Below are 26,338 nucleotides of genomic sequence, written 5' to 3'. Positions count from 1 at the left end.
ACATAAATCCTCAGCATTTTTATATATCACCAACAAAATGCAACACCAAGAGATACAAAGAGAAATTCCATTCCAAACAAATGTTGAGAGTATAAAGTATTTGGGATTCCATCTACCAAAGAATAGTCAGGAATTATATGAGAAAAATTACAAATCACTTGCCACAAAATAAAGTCAGATTTAAATATTTGGAAAGACATTCAGTGCTCTTGGATAGGCCGAGCGAATATAATAAAGATGACAATACTCCCCAAACTAATCTATTTATTTAGTGCTATACCAGTCAGACTCCCAAGAAACTATTTTAATGACCTAGAAAAAATAACAACAAAATTCATATGGAAGAATAAAAGGTCGAGAATTTCAAGGGAATTAATGAAAAAAAAATCAGATGAAAGTGGTCTAGGTGTACCTGATCTAAAGCTATATTATATAGCAGCAGTCACCAAAACCATTTGGTATTGGCTAAGAATATAGACCAGTCGATCAGTGGAACAGATTAGATACAAAGGACAAAAAAGGGTACATCTATAGCAATCTAGTCTTTGACAAACCCAAAGATACCAATGTTAGGGATAAAAATTCATTATTTGACAAAAAAACTGATGGGAAAACTGGAAATTACTATGGCAGAAATTAGATATGGATCCACACAACACCATATACCAATATAAGATAAAAATATGTCCATGATATAGGCATAACGAATGAGATCATAAATTGATTAGAGGATCAGAGAATAGTCTACCTCTCAGACTTGTGGAGGAGGAAGGAATTTATGACCAGAGGAGAAATAGAGATCATTATTGATCACAAAATAGAAGATTTTGATTACATCAAACTAAAAAGTTTCTGTACAAACAATACTAATGCAAACAAGATTAGAAGGGAAATATCAATTTGGGAAAATATTTTTATAGTTAAAGGCTCTGATAAACGTCTCATTTCCAAAATATATAGAGAATTGACCCTAATTTATAAGAAATCAAACCATTCTCAAATTGATAATTGGTCAAAGGATATGAACAGACAATTCTCAGATGAAGAAATTGAAATTATATCCACTCATATGAAAGAGTGTTCCAAATCACTATTGATCAGAGAAATGCAACTTAAGACAACTCTGAGATACCACTACACACCTGTCAGATTGGCTAAGATGACAGAAACAAATAATAATGAATGTTGGAGGGGATGTGGGAAAACTGGGACACTAATACATTGTTAGTTGAGTTGTGAAAAAATCCAACCATTCTGGAGAGCAATTTGGAACTATGCCCCAAAATTTATCAAACTGTGCATACCCTGTGATCCAGCATTGATGCTATTGGGCTTATATGCCAAAGAAATACTGAGGAGGGGCAAGGGCCTGTATGTGCCAAAATCTTTGTGGCAGCTCTTTTAGTAGTGGCTAGAAACTGGAAAAGGAATGGATATCCATCAATTGGAGAATGGTTGGGTAAATTATGGTATATGAAGATTATGGAATATTATTGCTCTGTAAGAAATGACCAGCAGGAGGAATACAGAGAGGCTTGGAGAGACTTACATCAACTGATGCTGAGTGAAATGAATAGAACCAGAAGATCATTATACACTTCAACAATGATACTGTATGAAGATGTATTCTGATTGAAGTGGATGTCTTCAACATAAAGATCCAACTCAATTCCAGTTGATCAATAATGGACAGAAACAACTACACCCAGAGAAGGAACACTGGGAAGTGAATGTAAATTGTTAGCACTACTGTCTATCTACCCAGGTTATTTACACCTTCGGAATTTAATACTTAATGTGCAACAAGAAAATGGTATTTACACACATATATTGTATCTAGGTTATATTGTAACACATGTACACACATATATTGTATCTAGGTTATATTGTAACACATGTAAAATGTATGGGATTGCCTGTCATCAAGGGTAGGGAGTAGAGTGAGGGAGGGGATAATTTGTAAAAATGAATATAAGGGATAATGTTATTTAAAAAAATACTCATGCATATATACTATCAAAAATTATAAATAAATAAAATTTTAAAAAAGAAGAAAAAAGAAAAAAAAGAAAAGCTTTTGGGGACCTTTAACTATTAGGCTACCAGGTAGTTGAGGGATTAGTCTAATATGCTGCAAAACATGTTTGATTCCTATTTTTCCTCACAGAATGTAAATCTTCATTCCTTGCTATGGATTCAGGGAATGCTTGCCCTTCTCTTCTTTCTGGACATTATCAGTAAATATAACTTTTTCAAAAACTTTAAAAAGGAAGGAGTTTTAAGACAGAATATATCATCTGTGCCTTCCTCCTTTGCCCTCTGTTCCCAATTTTTCCTTTAAAAAATAATTACTTCTTTCAGACAACTAAATGCAGAACCTCAGGAACATCTTATTTTTTCTCATACAGCTGACACTTAGTTAATTGCCCTGCTTTAGTTCATTTTCCATCCTCATTTGCCAAAGAGATTTTAAATTATAATTCTATGACATCCTCTTATCAACAAACCCCAGTGATTCCCTGATACTTCCAAAATCAAATATGCAAAAAAAAAAAAAACCCTCTTCTGTTTGCCTTTTAAAACCATGACATCTTCCTATCATTCCAGTTTTTTTTTTTCTTCTTACTTCTTACTCCTCTCTCCATACTCTATAATCAGTTATGATTGGCCTTTTTGATTTTCCTTGTACATGGCATTACATCTTGCAATTCCATGTATAAAAACATCTTGAAGCATTTACCTATTCATATGATCAGGAAGTTCTCTAAATTAGTTATTACTACTCTAATTGAGATCTGGTGAATATGTAGAAATCCAGGGTGGCATCTCTTTATGTAATTAGGGTAGAGAGCTTCTTTTTAAAGATAATCATGATGATGTTCCAGGACTTGCTTCAAGAGATTGTAGAACATATGTAGGTATTCTGTAATTGATTCTGGTTTACTAACCACATGATGAATGGTGAACATTTTACACTTTAATAAGTATGAAGGTTTCACCTGGCTTTTATACATTTCTTTGTTTCTCTTTTCTTTGGTGACTTTTTTCTGATTATATCCATTATACATATAACAAATATATACAAATTTAACTACTTGGGAGAGATGGGAAGGGAGGAATAGGGACAAAAGGAATAAAGTAAAAAATGCATAGCAGAGAACAAAAGAAAACCTACAAGGAAACAAAGAAAAGATTTACATTCATGAATACAATGTCTTCTGCTATTGTATAACCCTTCTTGAAATGGAAATTTATTGTGACACTTTTGGAATCATCCCTGATGATGGTCTGCTAGACACATGACAATGTTTCTTTGACTTTTTTTCTATCTTTTTTTCTATTTTTTTCTCTTCTTTTGCATTTGTTTTAAATTTATTAAAATATAAAATATTTTACGGCTTTTTTTTTCTTTGACATATCACTAATCCTTACATTTTCATCCCCTCCCCCATCAAAATTTTACTCAATTTTTTCAAATGGAATACAATCATATGATAAAGTCAATATGGTTAAAATATTGGAATAGTTTTGCTATTATGACTATAATAACAAAAATAGAATATTTTTCTAATTTTGAATAAAACATGTTTTACATTTCCTGTTAGACTCTCTTTAATGAAATAATCTTTAAATTGTATTCTATAGTTTCAGAGAGCCTGCTTTAAGCAGTTAATGATTGATTTAATCAATTTCATGAACTGCTGCTCATCACAGAATGACATATTATACTATACCAAAACATTAACTATTCAGGAGTTACTTCAGGATATTGACATCTATTCCAATTGAGTTCTAAAACTCAATATAGATGATTCATCCAAGAATGTGAATTATAACAAACATTTTCTTATTAACCTTGTGCAACCTTTGTCTATGTCCTTTCTAATCTTTACCAAAAGAGCTCTAACCAACATTTAAGGAGTCTTTCTTCTTCTCCTTATATTGTGAACATAATAATGAATCATGAAATGATTCTGTACATCAATTATTGCTTTTTCTCCCTACATGGCCACTTAATCTTTTCCCAAGCTACATATTTCTTTGATGCCCTCTATTGTGTTGATTTTCCTATATAATCATATGTCCATATTATATTATAACCTCCTCACATCCAATATGAACTCTTCTCTTGCCCTGTTAAATCCTGAATTTCACTTCTTAAAGTAGTCCATGGCATATAGCTAACAGATCATAGTCACAATCGATAATTTCATCCACAAGAATGAAAATAATGAGACAATATACTAAAAAATTATGGGATGCAGCCAAAGAAGTTTTAAGGGAAATTTTTAAACCTCTAGATGCTTACTTGAATAAAATTGAGAGATGAGAAGAATAAATTGGGTGTATACCTAAAAAAGCTATAAAAGGAAGAATTTTAAAACTCCCAATTAAATTCCAAATTTGAAACTGTGAAAATAAAAGGGGAGATTAATACAACTAAAAGTAATTAATATAGAACTAATAAACAGAAATAAGAGTTAGTTTTATAAAAAGAAAAAAACAAGAAAACAGATAAACCTTTAGTTAATTTGGTTAGAAAAGGGGAAGAAAATCAAATTGTATCAAAAATAAAAAGATGAATAACAAAGAGAAAATTAGAGCAATAATTAGGATTTATTTTGCCCAGCTGTATGCCAACAAAATGGATGAATACTTACCCAAAATATGGATTGTCCATATTAACAGAGGAGGAAATAAATTAGTCCCATTTTAGAAAAAGAAATTGAAAAAAACATCAATAAACTCCCTAAGAAAATATCTCCATGGTCAAATAGATTTATAAGTGAATTCTACCACACATTTAAAGAACAATTAATTCTGATACCATTCAACTTATTTGCAAAAACAGGATTAAGAATCCTACCAATTTCCTTTATGACACAGATAATATACTGATAACTAAGCCAGGTAGAGTCAAAACAGAGAAAGAAAATTATAGACTAGTTTCCCAAATGAATATTGATGCCAAAATATTTAATAAAATATTAGCAAAGAGATTACAGCAAGTTATTGCCAGGATAATGCACCATGACCAAATAGGATTTATACTAGGAGTGCAGAGTTGTTTCAATAATAGGAAAAACAATTAGTATAATTGAGTATAAAAATAATATGTTTATCTCAATAGATGCAGAAAAAGCATATGACAAAATTCAACAACAATTCTTATTAAAAATATCAGAGATATAGGAATAAATGTACTTTTCCTTAAAATGATTAGTAGTATGTATTTAATACCATCAGAAAGGATCATATGTAATGGAGATAAATAAGAAGCATTCCCAATAAGATCAGAGGTAAAGCAAGGTTGTCCACTATCACCATTACTATTCAATGCTTTATTAGAAATGTTATCTTTATCGATTAAAAAAAGAAATTGAAAGAATTAGAGAAGGTAATGAGGCAACCAAATTATTACTCTTTTCAGATGATATGATGGTAGACTTAGAGAATCCTAGAGAATCAACTATAAAAACTACAAGAAACAATCCACAACTTTAGCAAAATTACAGGATACAAAATAAATCCACAAAAATCATTAACATTTCTATTTGTTACCAATGAAGTTAGGCAGTAAGAGATACAAATGGAAATTCCATTTTAAATAACTGTAGATATCATAAAATATTTGGAAGTCTACCTGCCAAGACTAAGTCAGAAATTATACGAACAAAATTACAAAACATTTGCCACACAAAGTTATATCTAAACAAATAGAAGAAAATCAAGTGCTCATGGGTAGACCAAATTAATAGAATAAAATTGCAATTCTGTCTAAATTAATCTACTTATTTAGTGCCATGCCAATCAAATTCCCAAGAAATTATTTCACAGAGCTAGAAAAATAATAACAAAATACTTTTGGAAGAACAAAAGGTCAAGAACTTCAAGAAAATTAATGAAAAAAAATGCAAATGGAGGTGGCCAAGCTGTACCAGACTTAAATCTATATTATAAAGCAGTGGTCATCAAAACCATTTGGTGTTGGCTAAGAAATAGAATAGTTGATCAGTAGAATAGATTAGGTTCACAAGACAAAATAATCAATGACTACTGGAATCTAGTGTTTGACAAAAGCAAAGACCCCAACTTTTAAGATAAGAATGAACTATTTGACAAAAAATGCTGGGAAAATTGGCAATTAGTATGGCAGAAACTAGTCATTGAATCATACCTGACCCCCTATACCAAGATAAGATCAAAATGAGTCCAAGATTTAGAAATAAAGATAGCTAATATAAGCAAAATAGAAGAACAAAGGATAGTTTACCATTCAGGCTTGTGGAGAAGGAAGGAATTTGTGGCCAAGAAGAACTAGAATACATTTTGAAATGTAAAATTTCTAATTTTAATTATATTAAATTAAAATTTTTGTACAAACAAAACCAAACAGATAAAATTACAAAGGAAGCAGAAATCTGGGGGAAAAGTTTTTACATCCAAGAATCTGGACAGCTAAAATATATAGAGAATTGACTCACATTTATAAGAATACAAGTCATTCCATGACTCTTTTCGATAATGAAATGATTCAGGCCAGTTCCAATGCACCTTGTGATGAAGAGAGCCATAAGCACCCAGACAGAGGAATGTAGGGATTAAATGTGGATCACAACATAGCATTTTTACTTTTTTTTTATTGTTGTAGTTGTTTATTTACATTTTGTTTCCTTTCTCATTTGTTTTTCCTTTTGGATCTGATTTTGTGTGTGTGTGTGTGTGTGTGTGTGTGTGTGTGTGTGTGTGTGTATGTATGTGTGTGTGTGCAGCATGATAATTGTGGAAATATGTATAGAAGAATTGCACATGTTTAATATATGTTTAACTTATGAGGGAGGAACGGGAAGAGAGATAAAAATTTGGAACACAAGATTTTTCAAGGGCCAATTTTGAAAACCATCTATGCATATGTTTTGAAAATAAAAAAGCTTTAATGATAAGAAAAGAATACAGTCATTCTCCAATTGATTAATGGTCAAAAGATATGAACAGACAATTCTCAGATAAAGAAATTAAAACTATTTTTAGTTATTTGAATAAATGTTCTAAATCTCTATTGATTAGAAAAATGCAAATCTCAATTACACATTTTGGCTAAGATGAAAGGAAAAAAGAAAGATAAATATTAGAGGGGATGTGGGAAAACTGGAACACTAATACATTGTTGGTGGTGGTGTGAACTCTCTAACCATTCTGGAGAGCAATATGGAATTATGCTCAAAGGATTATCAAACTGTGCATATCCTTTGATCCAAAAGTGTCTCTACTGGGTCTATATCCACAAGAGATCATAAAAAAGGAAAAGAAGGACCCACGTACATAAAAATGTAACATATCTTTTTTTGTAGTGGCAAAGAAATGGAAACTTAGTGGCTGCCCATCAGTTGGAGAATGGCTGAATAAATTATGGCAAATGAATGCTATGGAATATTATTATTCTAAAAGGAACAATCAAAAGGATGATTTCAAAAATGCCTTGAGAGACTTACATGAACTGATTTTCAATGAAGTGAGTAGAACCAAGTGAACATTGTACACACCAACAATGAGATGACATGATGATTCTGATGGACATTTCGCTTTTCAACAATGACATGATTCAGATCAATTCCAGTGGACTTTTAATGGAGAGGACCATGTGCATTATGAAAGAGAATTGTGGGAACTGAATTTGTATCACAAAATAGTATTTTCACCTTTATTGGTATTGTTTGCTTGCATTTTGTTTTCTTTCTCATTTTTTTTCTTTTTGATATGATTTTTTTTGTATGTGTGTTTAGCATGATAGTAGTGGAAATATATACATAGAAGTATTGCAAGTAGTGAACATGTTTAACATATATTACATTGTTTCCTTCAAGGGGTTGAGGGTGGGAAAGAAGGGAGGGAGAAAAATTTGAAACACAGGGTTTTTCAAGAGTGAATGTTGAAAACTATCTTTGCATATATTTTGAAAATAAAAACTATTATTCAAAAAAATAGTCTGTGACTTAAAACCCTCAGTTTCATTTCTGAGAATATTACATAACTTGAAACCATGCAATGTTATGTGAAGAATATTTATACTTTAAAAAAATCTTTATTCCAGAGAGAAACCTGGAAACACTTTAATTAAGGGCTAGGTATAGTTGTTATCTGAGGACCAGCCTCTACTTCACATAATTTTATTAGTAGACTGTCAACAATATTACTTTCTTAGTCACAACTACTCCCACAGTCAAGTTTCTAAGAGTTACAGAAAGCAGATAAAAGAGTACTTGATGAGAGTGGAGGTCCCTTTAAGATTCCTTTCTAATTGCCCAACCCATGTCTGACCTTGATTCATAAATCCTGGTCAAAGGCACCCTTTTGAATATCTGGGCCCAGCCCCCCACTTTCAGCTCAGCTTCCACCAGCCCTCACCTGATCTGAGCTAACTGAAAAACCCGCCAGAACTTGGAACTGCCCACAATTTTTTTGGGTATAAAAAGGGCCAAGCAAGAGCCCTCATTGCAGGAGCACTCCCAGCCAACACGTGGTTTCCTTCCAGCCATGTAAGGGTTCCTGCCCACCCAGCAGCCATCTTTGGCCTTGGCATCTTTCTAACTTGGTTTTACTTCCAAATTTCTACAATAAACCTTTTATTTATTAATCTAGGTTTTTGGGCTTGTAAATTCATTTTACAGGGGACACTGCACCTCATTATCTATGTGTGGAGAAATGGGGTTCCCCCTTTCCTTTCCCTCATTATACTCATATCAATAAAACTTGATAAGTTTGTAATTTTGAAATTTTTCACGTTAAAATCATAATAATTTCACATTAAGCATTTAATTTATTCTTTATAGGAAATCTCACATCTAGGTATGAATAAAAGGTTGAAAAGACAGTAATGCTGCAAATTTATTTGATTTTATTATTTAATTTGGTATGTAAGTGTACAATATTACATATTTTATAACAAATATATAAAATTTATAAAAGCCTGCTGAGAAGATGATTGTCATATTTGGAATCATAATTCAAAATTTTGAGGAACTATTATTAAGTTGATAAGGGTGCAAGTTATCCATCATAACCCCTTACCACATGGACTTCAAGAAATGTGGTAAATATTGCTATCCTTTAGAGATGAGACTCTCAATTTATGTGCAGAGATACAGGCAGAATTCAAGATAAGAAGTATGATAAGAATGATCAAGATGAGAAACTCTACTAAGGAGTCATATCATTAATTCTTTTGTTAAGACCAAAACTCAAAAATCATCTAGTTCAGCCTATAGTTGAATAAGAATACCCTTTTCAAGGATAGCATCAAGTTGTCATCTAGTCTTTGAATGGAGATATTCAAAGACACTACCTTGTGTTAAGGACCATGACAAAATTTGAAGGGCAAGTCAATTCTAAAAAATACCCCACAGCTGTGAATCATAACATCCCTAAAGGAATTGCAAATCAGCCTTTACTGATTCAGATGTTGCTTGTGGATTGGGAATGAAATAAGAGAGAAGAGAGAGCTCAAAGAATACAATTGGCTCTCAGTTTACTTGTATCATTATCATCCTTTCACATGAAGAGATCTTGTCTGCTAGTCTGAATTAAATCCCCAGCAGCTACTAAGCACTTGCTCCTGTAACAAACTTGCCAGAAATCTCATTCCATTTTTGAACAGAGATTCAAAGATGAAATATTCTCCCAAATCTCCATGTGTTATGTTTGCTCACTGGGACCAAGCAGAAGAAGGCTAATACTTCATCCACAGGGCAATTCTTCAGCTATCTTAACTCAGTGATAGTGGATCATATTCCTTGTTCCCTAAGTCTTTGCTTCTTAAAGATAAACTTCCAATTCCTTAGAGTGATCAATTAATGGCTTAGTGTAGTATTCTTTAAAGGCCATATTAATCATTCTGCATGAAAAAGGCACTATTTTCTTTACCATTCTTGAAGCCTTTCAGAGAATAAACATATCCAAATTACTATAGCTAGGAAAAACATCTACTCACATATCAGGATTTTATTTCTTAGGATTTTTCTAATTGTAATCTCAATGCTGGGTTTGAATCACAGTTACGATGTTCCTTACCTAAAGTATCAAAATCTATGGACTTTTGTTGCATCATCTATATAATATTATAATTGATATTATTTTATACAATGAATTTATATAATGAATCAGATCCCTTAGAACTATCTTGTCAGCTCTAAATATGTAAAACAAATAGAAATTTAATACCTTCATTTTACTTCAAAAGAGTAAGTATTTAATCACTAATTTTATTTTTTTTATTTTTTATTAATTTTATAATTATTTTTGACAGTACATATGCATGAGTAATTTTTTTTATAACATTATCTCTTGTATTCATTATTCCAAATTTTCCCCTCCCTCCCTTCCTCTACTCCCTCCCCTAGATGACAGGCAATCCCATACATATTAAATATGTTACAGTATAACCTAGATACAATATATGTGTATAAATCAAATTTTCTTGTTGCACGGTAAGAATTGGATTCCAAAGGTATAAGTAACCTGGGTAGAAATACAGTAGTGCAAATAGTTTACATTTCCTGTGTTCCTTCTCTGGGTATAGTTGTTTCTGTCCATCATTGATCAATTGGAAGTGAATTGGATCTTCTTTATGTTGAAGATATCCACTTCAATCAGAATATGTCTTCACAGAGTATTGTTGTTGAAGTGTATAGTGATCTCGTGGTTCTGCTCATTTCACTCAGCATCGTTTCATGCAAGTCTCTCCAAAACTCTCTATATTTATCCTACTGTTCATTTCTTACAGACCAATAATATTCCATAATATCCATATACCATACTTTGCCCAACTATTCTCCATTTGATGGAAATCCATTCATTTTCCAGTTTCTAGCCACTACAAAAAGAGCTGCCGCAAACATTTTGGCACATAGAGGTCCCTTTCCCTTCTTTAGTATTTCTTTGGAATATAAGTCCAATAGCAGCAATGCTGTATTAAAGGGTATGCTCAGTTTGATAACTTTTTGGGCATGATTCCAAATTGCTCTCTGGAATGGCTTGATTCTTTCACAATTCCACCAATAATGCATCAGTGTCCCAGTTTTCCCACATCCCCTCCAACATTCATCATTATTTGTTCCTGCCATCTGAGCCAATCTGACAGGTGTGTAGGGGTATCTCAGAGTTGTCTTAATTTGCATTTCTCTGATCAGTAGTGATTTGGAACACTCTTTCATATGAGTGGAAATAGTTTCACTTTCATCATCTGAAAATTGCCTGTTCATATCCTTTGACCATTTATCAATTGGAGAATGGTTTGATTTCTTATAAATTAGAGTCAGTTCTCTATATATTTTGGAAATGAGGCTTTTATCAGAACCTTTAATTGTAAAATTATTTTCACAATTTGTTTACTTCCCTTCTAATCTTGTTTGCATTAGTTTTGTTTATACAAAAGCTTTTTAATTTAATGTAATCAAAATCTTCTATTTTGTGATGAATAATGATCTCTAGTTCTCATTTGGTCATAAATTCCTTCCTCCTCCACACGTCTGAGAGGTAGACTATCCTCTGTTCCTCTAGTCTATTTATGATCTCATTCTTTATGCCTAAATCATGGACCCATTTTGATCTTATCTTGGTACATGGTGTTAAGTGTGGATCCATATCTAATTTCTGCCATACTAATTTCCAGTTTTCCCAACAGTTTTTTCCAAATAATGAATTTTTATCCCTAATGTTGGGTTTGTCAAAGACTAGATTGCTATAGATGTACCCTTTTTTGTCCTTTGTATCTAATCTGTTCCACTGATCAACTGATCTATTTCTTAGCCAATACCAAATGGTTTTGGTGACTGCTGCTTTATAATATAGCTTTAGATCAGGTACAGCTAGACCACCTTCATCTGACATTTTTTTCATTAGTTCCCTTGAAATTTTTGGCCTCGTATTCTTCCATATGAATTTTGTTGTTATTTTTTCTAGGTCATTAAAATAGTTTCTTGGGAGTCTGATTGGTATAGCACTAAATAAATAGATTAGTTTGGGGAGTATTATCATCTTTATTGTATTTGCTCGGCCTATCCAAGAGCAATTAATGTCTTTCCAATTATTTAAATCTGACTTTATTTTTGTGACAAGTGTTTTATAATTTTGCTCATATAATTCCTGACTTTTCTTTGGTAGATGGATTCCCAAGTATTTTATATTCTCGACAGATATTCTTTGTATCTCTTGCTGTTGCATTTTGTTGGTGATATATAAAAATGCTGAGGATTTATGTGAATTTACTTTGTATCCATCAACTTTGCTAAAGTTGTGTATTATTTCTAATAACTTTTTATTAGAATCTCTGGGGTTCTCTAAGTATACCATCATATCATCTGCAAAGAGTGATAGTTTGATTTCCTCATTACCTACTCTTATTCCTTTAATCTCTTTCTCAACTCTTATTGCAGAGTCTAGCATTCCTAATATATTATTAAATAATAATGTTGATAATGGGCAACCTTGTTTCACTCCTGATCTTTTGGGAAAGACTCCACTTGATCTCCATTGCATATTACGCTTACTGATGGTCTTAAATATATGCTCCTGATGATTTTAAGGAATAGTCCATTTATTCCTATACTCTCAAGGGTTTTGAGTAAGAATGGATATTGGATTTTATGAAATGCTTTTTCTGCATCTATTGAGACGATCATATGTTGTTGTTGGTTTTTTTTAATTTGATTATTAATATGGTCAATTATACTAATAGTTTTCCTAATATTAAACCAGCCCTGCATTCCTGGTATAAATCCCACTTGGTCATAGTGTATTATCCTGGGGGTGATTTTCTGAAGTCTTTTTGCTAATATCTTATTAAGATTTTAGCATCAATATTCATTAAGGACATTGGTCTATAGTTTTTTTTTTCTCAGTTTTCAACCTACCTGGTTTAGATATCAGTACTATGTCTGTGTCATAAAAGGAGTTTGGTAGGACTCCTTCAATCCCTATTTTTTCAAATAGTTTATATAAAATTGGGGCTAATTGTTCTTTAAATGTTTGGTAGAATTCACATGTAGATCCATCTGGTCCTGGGGATTTTTTCTTGGGGAGTTGATTAATAGCTTGTTCTACTTCTTTTTCTGAAATAGGACTATTTAAGCAATTTACCTCCTCCTCTGTTAATCTAGGAAATCTATATTTTTGGAGGTAGTCATCCATTTCACTTGAGTTATCAAATTTATTGGCATAAAGTTGGGCAAAGTAACTCCTTATGATTTCTCTAATTTCCTCTTCATTGGTGGAAACATCCCCCTTTTCATTTGTAAGACCAACAATTTGATTTTCCTCTTTCCTTTTTCTGATTAGATTTACCAAAGGTTTATCTATTTTATTGGCTTTTTCATAAAACCAACTCTTAGTTTTATTTATTAATTCAATTTTTTTTAACTTTCCATATTATTGATTTCTCCTTTTAAGTTTAGAATTTCAAGTTAATTTTTGGTTGGGGGTTTTTAATTTGGTCTTTTTCTAGCTTTTGAAGTTGCAGGCCCAATTCATTAATCTTCTCTTTTTCTATGTTATTCATGTAAATCTCTAAAAATATAAAATTTCCCCTAATTACCACTTTAGCTGCATTCCACAAATTTTGGTATGATATCTCATTGTTGTTATTATCTTGGGTGAAATTATTAATTGTTTCTATAATTTGCTGTTTCACCCAGTCATTCTTTAAGATGAGAACCCCTTCCCCAATATTGAATTACTTTTTGGTCTATTTACCCCTAACTTCTGGTGAGTTGTGCTTCTAATCCTTGTGGTTTTTAGAAGTCCAGCGTTATTTTTGAGGATGATTTAACTAGTTGGTATTGAGGGAAGAAGGGAGCTTAGAATTTTGCATGTATCTTCTCCGCCATTTTGGCTCTACCCCCTAATTACTAATTTTAAAGAGTGAATATTTAATCATTAATATCATATAAAGGTGAACCAGCAGCCATAAATCAGAGATAATTCTGCTTTGTGACTATAGTCACAAATATAATATTTGTAATTATATTGTATTAATTATAACATAAAACAAGTTTTGGATTCAAAATTAATCAGTTGGATCAGAAAATGAAAACACAAGTCTTTCTAATAATATTTGACATTTATGTAGTGCTTTTGAGATTATAAAATATGCATTTAATTTTTATTTTCTTTAATTCTTGTTTTAGAATTTAGTGAAGAGACAATATTACTATGTTCTCACTTCATAAAGATACTGAAGTCCAAAATGAAAAAGTGAATTTTCCCCTAATTGCACACCAATGAAATATCAGAGTTGTAATCCCTATATTTCAATGTAAATTAACACATTCTCACCAAAAGAAACCCATAGATCATACACCCTTAATTTAATCAGCAACAAATTTCTATAGCATTTTGATCAATTTTAATCACCAAAGATAAAATAATTTTCTTCATATTTTTTATAAATATCTGTATATTAACTTCATATATTAGTAATAATAACATGTGACTAATATGATCTCTTCCATATTTTAAGTCGTTGGAGATAACATTTTATGAGGCAAAAATATTTGTCTTGGATAATTTATCTGTGAGCCTTTAGTCCAAAAATATATTTTAAATTAAATTTACTGAAAGAAAATGACTATCTTTTACTTGAAAGGAATAAAACCTTATTTATTCTCATGTTTTTTGAAGAAAAATAATGGTAAATGAAAGAAAAATTGGATTCTGGAAAATAAAAAAATTATGAGATTGTAAAATTTAAGAGGTCTTTTCAATAGAGCCTTTAAAGTTTTAATTTTAGAATTAAAATTTGCCATTAACATCCTTAATGTTCTAATTTTCTAAGTATCTCAACATTTCAGTATCTTATTTTTACATCTTACATTAGTATTTGTGCCCCATAGAAGAGATTCTTCTGTAAGACTTATGTTTCTGGTCTTGCCATTAAGTGAAATCAGCTATCGGATCAGTTACTGAACTGTACATATTATATTCCCAAGTCTTAAAAGGAAAAATAACAACAACAAGGAAATCTACCATATCCCAAGCCCATCAAACTATAAATGCTGCTGCCTTTTATATTGCAAAGAAAAAAAAAGACACTTTGTTACAATATAATACTCTCTCCTTCCTCTGTAGTATCATTTGAAGTCTAGTTTTTAAAACAGTAGTTCAACAAATGAATCCTTCTGTCCTTGTGTTGAGCTGTCAGCAGTGCTTCAGTGTGAGGTGAAATAAATTGTTAAGCTCTTTCATCTTCTATAATCAGCTCTGCACAGCTGACTACACCCTCAGAACTATAAGCATTAAGGCTATGTGGAAGAGGAAGGCTTTGTTAATGACACATTTCTAATATTCTTCACATGAGTGGGGTTTATTTGGTTGATCCTTTTCTGTCTCTGCCATCTCTTCCACCTCTCTTCTTCCTTGTTGCTTGCTCAACTAATGTGCAATCTATTTTCTGCAGAACAGAAGGTTTTAGACAGCAGAATTTTAAAACGAATTTCTCCTTTGCCATATCACTACTTTACAATTCCAAAAGGCTCACAATTTTTTTTTTGCACTAGGTTTCATTGTTGAAAATAATGAATTAATAGTTATGGCAGGGTATATAGAGATTATATATATATATATGCATATATATATATATATATATATATGTGTGTGTGTGTGTGTGTGTATGTGTTACACAATTTATGATGGGATTTGAAAAGGCAACATGGGAAAATGGGTACTTCCAATGGATTGGAGACAGAAAAGACTTAATTTGGACCTTTCCCATATGATCTTCTGGACTTCAATATCCTTATTTGTAAATGAGGTCAAGGTTTGGAACTGATTGCCTTTCAGATCTCTTCCTGATCATATTTATTATCCCATTAAACTCAACCAATTCAGAATACAGCTAAAACTTAACCCTTTAAAAATGAGAACTAATTTAGATAAGCACTGGCAAGGAGTGTTTTAATTTCTAGACCATAACTCTATAAGACCAATATATCTCAATGATTCAAAAATTTGGCCACCAATTGTGCCAGAATCCAAAGACATTATGGTTTTCTGAATAACTATGAAAAATATACCCTCTTTCTAAATCCAAAGTGTTCCTCATTTAGATAAAGAAACATTCTTTAAGTATTCATTCTTAAGAAATTTGTGTTGATACTAAAATCAAACTAAAATGAATCATAATCAACAATTTTGTTTCTAGGAAATATAGAAGGAGATATAAATGCCTTCTTACCTTAAAGTAAGAGAAAATGCATGTAAAATATTGAATTCATTAACTGATGCTGTTGTTTTGTTGGATTGCTTTGCTTTGTTTTTCACAAGGAAGATTTGAATAATGCCAAGAAAGGAATCTCTTTAGTGTGAAATGACTACAATATAAAAGCATTCATGGTTTTATATATTATCAGGGGTGAGAGGTCGCCTAATATAATTTCCTCATTATATCATACTTAGATGGGAAAATTGAAGTTCAGAAAATCAGAATGAATCATCCAAAGTGGCATGATTATGATAACCAATCAAACCCTTACTGAAGTTACTAGCATCTTTCAAATAGGAATCAATGGCTTTTGGCTATGGCCCAATTGGAATAAGATTTAAAGTAATTAGTTGAATAGGAAGATCATACCATTTAAACTTGGAAGAAACCTTTCAGAGATATTATGTGATATGTATGTGTGTGTGTGTGTGTGTGTGTGTGTGTGTGTGTGTGTGTGTGTGTGTGTGTGTAAATGAGGAAACATGGAAACATAGGCCAAAAAATTGAGTTCTTTTCTACATCACAGAATTAAATAGTTTATAAGCCTATGTTCTTCACCAAAGATGAATTATTAAGACCCTTCACATTCCTATTATGGACTTTCCTTGTAAATTCTCCAGTTTATTAACATCCTAGTTAAAATGTGGCACCCAGAACTGAACACATGCTCCAAATGCTTGAACATAGAAGAGTATTTATTCCGAAGTCTTGAGTGTTGTGTTTCTCAGAAAGCTTTCTAAAATCACACTAGTAGTTCTATCTGGCCATATCTCATTAAGAAATTGAATTTTAAAATCTAATTGTAAGACTTTGCATCTTTACATTTATTCCTACTAAAATTCATTTTATTAAATTCTACTATTATAACCTGTTGAGATATTTGAACTTTGATTTTGTTCTACATTTTGGCTATCCTTTACATATTTTTCAGATCTGATAAATATGCCACCTGTCTGTTCAATTTAAGATTAACTAAATAGTTAAAATGTTAAGAAGTACAGAGCAAATAATAGATTTTTTGCATTTTCTAATATCTTCTTAAAACACATGTATACATTATAAATATACATGAAAAAATAATTTTAATCTTGTCAAAATAAGCAACTGTCAGCATTAATTGATAATATTTTTTAAAATTTTACTGAAGTGCTCTTTTCTGCTTTTTACTTTGATATGAGATTATATTTGTGAGATATAATCATACATAAAGGCAATGCATAAAGAAAAACACCAATCAAAACAAATTTGCAAGAGGATTTATTTGCCATAGGGAATAGTTGATCTTAAAACGGATGAATAATTACTCCCTAAAATTTAATTGCTTAGATTAGATTAAAAGAACAAAAATGCAATATACAAATAATCCTAATATAAAAAATAGAACAAACCACAAATTAATTGGTAAATGAAGGAGGAAAAACAGAACCAGATGATTTTACAAGTAAAATCCACCAAATATTTAAAGTACAATTAATTCCAATATTATAAAAACTGTTTTTTTTTAAATAGGTAAAGGATAGTTTCACAGATTTTTTGGTTTTACTGTGAGATTCCTATAAAGACTGCTAGTAAGGTATAAATTTGATTGATTAATAGGAGAAAAGGTCAGCCTCTATTCTCTAAAGCAACGATTTAGCACTCCTTCATAATCCCCAAAATCTGTCTGTAAAATAAGATACATAGACTTATGGCAACAGGCATGTTGGATTCCCTGGCATAAATCCAAACTGATTATACTGAATGACGTTTTAGATAACTTGCTGTCATATTTTTGCTAAGATTTTGTTTAAAATTAGTGCATTTAGAAGCAGCTAGATAGATCACTGGATAGAGCACTGGTCTAAAGTCAGGAGGACCCGAGTTCAAAACCGGGCTTGGAAAATACTTCTTAGCTATGTAACCAGGAGCAGGACACTTAATCCCAGTTGCCTCAGGAGAAAAAAAAAATAAAGTATTCCATTTACATTCATGATTACATTTTGATACTGATATGTTTCTCATTCTTTTCTTTTTCCATCAAAATTTTTTTCATAGAAAGTTTTCTTTCAGTTTTTTTGAGTCTAACTTTTTTTTTTTTTTTTTTAGCAAAATGGTACCTTGTTTCTTTAAAGTTTTATATTTTCCCATTCCCCACCTCTATTCTAGCCTCCCCAACCCTTTTCTCTCTGTCTCTGTCTCTCTCTGTCTCTGACTCTATCTCTGTCTCTGTGTCTGTCTTTCTGTCTCTCTGTCTTTTTCATTGTCACTCTCTCTTTGCCTCCCTCTGTCTCTGCCTTTCCTAGTTTTTTTTTTTCCCTAAATATCCATCACACACTCTACCTCCCTTTGTGATCACTGAGTTCTAAATGGTTGCTGCGTGACAACAGTAACAGAGCTTCATCCCATTTCTGATGATTCCTGGCTTCTGGCTGACTCCAAGCAGGCTCACTTTTTTCCTCCAAGAATAAGCTCAAATCAAGTCACAGTGAGTTAATAGCATGTAAACGGCCATATCTGTCCTCTACTTAGAGTACTTATAGCAGAACCATGGCAAAAGGGAGATTGCTTCTTTTTCCTCCAATGCTGTGCCTGAGGATATATTCACCTATGGGTCTACTTTACTAGCTAACCCTGGATAGGGCCAGTGCAGCTACCTTGATCCCATAGCAAATTTGTTTCATTCTGTCTGAGAAAATCACCTGAAGAGCTCATGGAAATTACTCTTCAGTTGAATGAAAAACAGTCTTGCATGGTAGTCAGAATTCTTTGTGGAGGCATAATTCACTGACAAAAGTTCCTTAACATGGGAGATAAGATTTTGGAAATCAGTGGCAGGAGTATGACTAAGTACTCTGTTGATCAATTGCAGATTATGTTGAAATAATAGAGAGGAAATATCTCATTAAAAGTGACTTCTAATCTGTATCCCAAAGAGATCATAAAAAAGGGAAAAGGACCCACATGTGCAAAAATATTTGTAGCAGCCCTTTTTGTAATGGTAAACAACTGAAAATTGAGTGATGCCCATCATTTGGGGAAAGGCTAAATAAGTTATAGTTTATGTATGTTATGGAATAGTGTTATTCTATAAGAAATGATCAGCAGGATGATTTCAGAAATGCCTGAAGTATGTGAACTGATACTAAATAAAGTGAGTAGAATCAAGAGAACATCATACGCAACAACAAGAAGATTATGTGATGATCAACTCTGATGGACATGGCTATTTTCCACAGAAAGATGACTCGGGCCAATTACAATAGACTTGTGATGGAGAGAGCCATTTACATCCAGAAAGAGGGGACTAAATATGGATTACAACATAATATTTTCCACCTTTTTTTGTTATCTTCTAGCTTTTTTTAACTTTCTCATTTTATTTCCTTTTTGATCTTATCTTTTTCTTGAGAAGCATGATAAATGTAGAAATATGCTTAGAGGAATTGCACATGTTTAATATATATTGGATTACTTGCTGTCTAAGGGAGAGGGTGGGGAGAAAGGAAGGAGAAAAAGTGAAACACAAAATTTTATAAGAATGAATGTTGAAGAGGGCAGCTAGGTGGTACAGTGGATAGAGCACTAGCCTTGAATTCAGGAGGACCAGAGTTCAAATCTTGTCTACTTAACACTTCCTAGCTGTGTGACTCTGGGCAAGTCACTTAATCCCAGCCTCAAAAAACAATAAAATAAAATAAAAAGTAATAAAAAAAAATGAATGTTGAAAACTTTTTTGCATGTATTTTGAAAATAAAATGTTATAAAATGTTATCCTTGAGTTTTTTTTTAAGTAATTCCTAACCAGTAGAGACATTTCCCTGTTCTCCAGATTTTCATAGCATTCACTCTGATTATGATTCCCAGAAGGATCTCCAGACTCTCTGCAGAAGCAGGCCTCAAGTTTGTCATAAGATACAATCAGATCATCAAAAAGGATGACAGTAATTGTTAGAAGGGCAAGGTATAAAACTCTGTTCAAGGAGACTGCAGGTTTGATCCCTTCTCTATAGCTGGGAGAGTAGACAGTGTGAAGCTTAGTCTCCTGAGCTGCAACTTGGGGTGGCATTGAAGAAGTACAAAGGCAAGCACAGCTCTATTTTCAATCATTTGGATATGGTTGACTATGAGGAAGTTGTGCAGCTTTCTGCATTCAAGAAGAAGACATTGGTGCTTATAGTACCTAATAGAATATGTCACAGTTACATCAAGAATGCCTTGGTCAACAAGGACCCCAAAGAAATTTGTGTACCCAGATCCCTATACCTTACCCCAATTGGTTTCCATTACCCTTCCTCCCTTTGTAGCCACAACAAGCTTGCTGCTTCTGCTCCTTGACTTAGTTACCCACAAATATTGGTTCAGTTCTTGGGACTTTGCAAAACTTCAGTCAGACCTTTCCTGTAAAAAAAGACTTCCTTCCCAAGAATCACTCTAGAATCACCAGAATGGGGATCTAAATAATAGAATTAAATCAATTGGGAATTATGTAAAAAAAGAATTGAAAATGAGTTCACCTCTTAAGTACTTCTCCTGCTCCTAAATACACACACCTCTTCCTGCCTCTGCTGAAGCTTTGATTTAGCTCCCTTTGGTTTCTCTCTTGTTGGTTTTTCTCCCTAGGTAGCACAAACTTCCTCGAGTTTGCTTTCATGAAGGGTGTCTATCTAATAGAATGATATAAATGTTTCTTCTTGATCAATTTCTTTAAATGCCGAAAACAAAGAGAAGAAAACTATGGTTAGTAATAGGAAAAAAAATGTCCTTGTGCAAATACCTGCCTCCCCACAAACAAAAGATTTATAGTTTTATTTATATTTAGTTTAGTTTCATTTTATAGGAATGGATTATTTTGAAATGGGGTATTTTATATTTTATATAGAAGATATGTATCTTTTGAATTCTTAATTTTCTAACTTGACTTTTTTGAGATTTTACCTTTTTATTTTTTTTTTAATTTCAGAGAATTTTCTTTCTATTATTTTTAATAAGTTTGGCTAAAGAAAAAATAATTTTGTTCATCATTACAAAGATACAACTTTAAACTTTTTCTATTAATTCTTTTTATATCGATTTTTATTGACAGAACATATGCATGGATAAAGACTCAACATTGTCCCTTGCAATCACTTCTGTTCCAACTTTTCACTTCCTTCCCTCTACCCACTCCCCTAGATGGCAGGGAGTCGCATACATGTTAAACGTGTTAAAATATATCTTAAATACTTAATACTATATCTTAAATATTTAAATCTTAAATAATATATGTGTACATATTTATAGAGTTCTGTTGTTGCACAAGAAAAATCAGATTTAGAAAGTTAAAAATAAGCTGGGAAGAAAAGCAAAAATGCAAGCAGTTCACTTTCATTTCCCAGTGTTCTTTTAGTGGGTGTAGCTGGTTCTATTCATCACTGATCAATTGGAATTGAATTGGATCTTCTCATTGCTGAAGATATCTACTTCCATCAGAATTGATCTTATATAGTATTATTGTTGAATTGTATAATGATCTCCTGGTTCTGTTCATTTCACTTAGCATCAGTTCCTGTAAGTCCAAGTTCTCTGTATTCGTCCTGCTGGTCATTTCTTACAGAACAGTAATATTCCATAACATTCATATACCAAAATTTACCCATATATTCTCCAATTGATGGGCAGCCATTCAATTTCCAGTTTCTGGCCACTACGAAAAGAGCTGCCACAAACATTTTTTTCAAATACAGGTCCCTTTCCCTTCTTTAAGAGCTCTTTGGGATATAAGAACAGTACTGACATTGCTGGATCAAAAGATATGCATAGTTTGATAACTTTTTGAGCATAGTTCCAAATTGCTCTCCAGAATGGCTGGATAAGTTCACAACTCCATCAACAATGCATCAGTGTCCCAGTTTATCTGCATCCCCTCCAACATTCTTCACTATCTTTTCCTGTCATCTTAGCCAATCTGAAAGATGTGTAGTGGGTATCTCAGAGTTGCCTTAATTTGCATTTCTCTGATCAATAGTCATTTGAAACACCCTTTCAAATGAGTAAAAATAGTTTCAATTTCATCATCTGAAAATTATTCATATCCTTTGACCATTTATCAATTGGAGAAAGGATTGATTTATTGTAAATTAGAGTCAATTCTCTATATATTTAGGAAATGAGGTCTTTATCAGAACTTGTAACTATAAGAATGTTTTCACAATTTGTTACTTCCCTTCTAATCTTGTTTGCATTAGTTTTATTTGTACAAAAGCTTTTTAACTTGATATAATCTAAATTTTCTATTTTGTGATCAATAATGATCTCTAAATCTTTTTTGGTCAAAAACTCCTTCCTCTTCCACAAGTCTGAGAGTTCTTCTATTTTATTTATAATCTTGTTCCTTATACCTAAATCATGAATCCATTTTCATCTTAACTTGGTGTACAGTGTTAAGTGTGGATCCATGCCTAGTTTCTTCCCTAGTAATTTCCAGTTTTCCGAGCAGTTTTTGTCAAATAGTGAATTCTTATACTAAAAATTGGGATCTTTGGGTATGTCCAACACTAGGTTGCTATAGTTTTTGACTCTTTTGTCCTGTAAACCTAACCTATTCCCCTGATCAATTAGTCTATTATTTAGCTAATACCAAATGATGTATAATATAGTTTTCAATCACGTACAGTTAGGCCACCTTCATTTGATTTTTTTTTCATAAATTCCCTTGAAATATTTGACCTTTTGTTTTTCCATGTGAACTTTGTTATTATTTTTTCTAGATCATTAAAACAGTTTCTTGGGAGTCTGATTGGTATGGCACTAAATGAATAGATTAGTTTAGGGAACATCGTCATCTTTATTATATTTGCTTGACCTATCCAATAACACTTAATATTTTTCCTATTGTTTAGATTTGACTTTGTGTAGAAAGTATTTTGTAGTTTTGCCCATATAGTTCCTGACTTTCTTTTAGCAGATAGATTACCAAATAGTTTACACTATCAACAGCTGTGTTAAATGGACTTTCTCTTGTATCTCTTACTGTTGAATTTTCTTGGTGATGTATAAAAATGCTGAGGATTTATGTAGATTTATTTTGTATGCTGCAACTTTGATAAAGTTGTCAATTATTTCTAATAGCTTTTTATTTTTTTTTATTTTTTTAAGTGTTTTTTTATTATATATATTTTTATAATATTATACCCCCCTCCCTCTACTCCCTCCCCCCAATGACAGGCAATCCCATACATTTTACATGTGTTACAATATAACCTAGATACAATACATGTGTGTAAATACCATTTTCATGTTGCACAATAAGCATTAGATTCCAAAGGTACATGTAACCTGGGCAGATTGATATTAGTGATAACAATTTACATTCACTTCCCAGTGTTCCGTCTCTGCGTGTAGCTACCTCTGTCCATCATTGATCAACTGGCAGTGAGTTGGCTCTTCTTTATGTTGAAGATTTCCACTTCCATCAGAATACATCCTCATGCAGTATTGTTGTTGAAGTATATAGTGATCTTCTGGTTCTGCTCATTTCACTCAGCATCAGTTGATGTAGGTCTCTCCAAGCCTCTCTGTATTCCTCCTGCTGGTCATTTCTTACAGGAAATAATATTCCATAACCTTCATATACCATAATTTACCCAACCATTCTCCAACTGATGGACATCCATTCATCTTCCAGTTTCTAGCTACAACAAAAAGAGCTGCCACAAACATTTTGGCACATACAGGTCTCTTTCTGCTCTTCAGTATTTCTTTGGGATATAAGCCCAGTAGTAGTACTGCTGGGTCAAAGGGTATGCACAGTTTGATAACTTTTCGGGCATAGTTCCAAATTGCTCTCCAGAATGTCTGGATTCTTTCACAACTCCACCAGCAATGTATTAGTGTCCCAGTTTTCCCACATCCCCTCCAACATTCATCATTATTTGTTCCTGTCATCTTAGCCAATCTGACAGGTGTGTAGTGGTATCTCAGAGTGGTCTTAATTTGCATTTCTCTGATCAGTAGTGATTTGGAACACTCTTTCATATGAGTGGATATAGTTTCAATTTCTTCATCTGAGAATTGTCTGCTCATATCCTTTCACCATTTATCAATTGGAGAATGGTTCAGTTTCTTGTAAATTAGGGTCAATTCTCTATATATTTTGGAAATGAGACCTTTGTCAGAACGTTTGCTTTTAAAAATATTTTCCCAATTTGTTACTTCCCTTCTAATCTTGTTTGCATTAGTATTGTTTGTACAGAAACTTTTTAGTTTGATATAATCAAAATCTTTTATTTTGTGATCAATAATGATCTCTAGTTCTCCTCTGGTCATAAATTCCTTCCTCCTCCACAGGTCTGAGAGGTAGACTATCCTCTGTTCCTCTAATCTATTTATTATCTCACTCTTTATGCCTAAATCATGGACCTATTTTGATCTTATCTTGGTATATGGTTTAAAGTGTAGATCCATATCTAATTTCTGCCACACTAATTTCCAGTTTTTCCAACAGTTTTTTTGTCAAATAATGAATTTTTATCCCTAATGTTGGTATCTTTGGGTTTGTCAAAGATTAGATTGCTATAGATGTATCCTTTTTTGTCCTTTGTATCTAATCTGTTCCACTGATCTACCGGTCTATTTCTTAGCCAATACCAAATGGTTTTGGTGACTGCTGCTATATAATATAGCTTTACATCAGGTACACTTAGACCACCTTCCTCTGACTTTTTTTTCATTAGTTCCCTTGCAATTCTTGACCTTTTATTCTTCCATATGAATTTTGTTGTTATTTTTTCTAGGTCATTGAAATAGTTTCTTGGGAGTCTGATTGGTATAGCACTAAATAAATAGATTAATTTGGGGAATATTGTCATCTTTATTATATTCGCTCGGCCTATCCAAGAGCATTGAATGTCTTTCCAATTATTTAAATCTGACTTTATTTTTGTGGCAAGTGTTTTGTAATTTTTCTCATATAATTACTGACTTTTCTTTGGTAGATGGATTCCCAAATACTTTATACTCTCAACATTTGTTTAAAATGGAATTTTTCTTTGTATCTCTTGCTGTTGTGTTTTGTTAGTGATATATAAAAATGCTGAGGATTTATGTGGATTTATTTTGTATCCTGCCACTTTGCTGAAATTTTGAATTATTTCTAATAGCTTTTTAGCAGAGTCTTTGGGGTTCTCTGAGTATACCATCATGTCATCTGCAAAGAGTGATAGTTTGATTTCCTCATTTTCTACTCTAATTCCTTGAATCTCTTTCTCGGCTCTTATTGCCGAGGCTAGCGTTTCTAGTAATATATTGAATAGTAATGGTGATAGTGGGCAACCTTGTTTCACTCCTGATCTTATTGGGAAAGGTTGCAGTTTATTTCTATTTCATATTATGCTTACTGATGGTCTTAAATATATGCTCCTGGTTATTCTAAGGAATAGTCCATTTCTTCCTATACTCTCAAGAGTTTTACTAGGAATGGATGTTGGATTTTGTCAAATGCTTTTTCTGTATCTATTAAGAGGATCATAAGTTTTTTATTAATTTGATTATTAATATGGTCAATTATACTAATAGTTTTCCTAATATTAAACCAGCCCTGCATTCCTGGAATAAATCCTACTTTATGATAGTGTATTGTCCTGGAGATGATTTTCTGAAGTCTTTTTGCTAATATCTTATTTAAGATTTTAGCATCAATATTCATTAAGGAAATTGGTCTATAATTTTCTTTCTCAGTTTTCGATTTACCTGGTTTAGGTATCAGTACCATGTCTGTGTCATAAAAGGAGTTTGGTAGGACTCCTTCATCCCCTAGTTTTTCAAATAATTTATATAACATTGGGGCTAATTGTTCTTTAAATATTTGGTAGAATTCACATGTGAATCCATCTGGTCCTGGGGATTTTTTCCTGGGGAGTTGATTAATAGATTGTTCTTTTTCTTTTTCTGAAATGGGACTTTTTAAGCAATTTATCTCCTCCTCTGTTAATCTAGGAAGCCTATATTTTTGGTGAAAGTCATCCATTTCACTTAAGTTATCAAATTTATTGGGATACAGTTGTGCAAAGTAACTCATTATTTCTCTAATTTCTATTCATTGGTGGAAAGATCCCCCTTTTCATTTGTAAG

The sequence above is a fragment of the Sminthopsis crassicaudata genome, chromosome 1 (assembly GCF_048593235.1).
Source record: "Sminthopsis crassicaudata isolate SCR6 chromosome 1, ASM4859323v1, whole genome shotgun sequence".
Taxonomy (NCBI): Eukaryota; Metazoa; Chordata; class Mammalia; order Dasyuromorphia; family Dasyuridae; genus Sminthopsis; species Sminthopsis crassicaudata.
The sequence above is the reverse complement of the archived record's forward strand: the minus strand, read 5'-3'. Positions refer to the sequence as shown.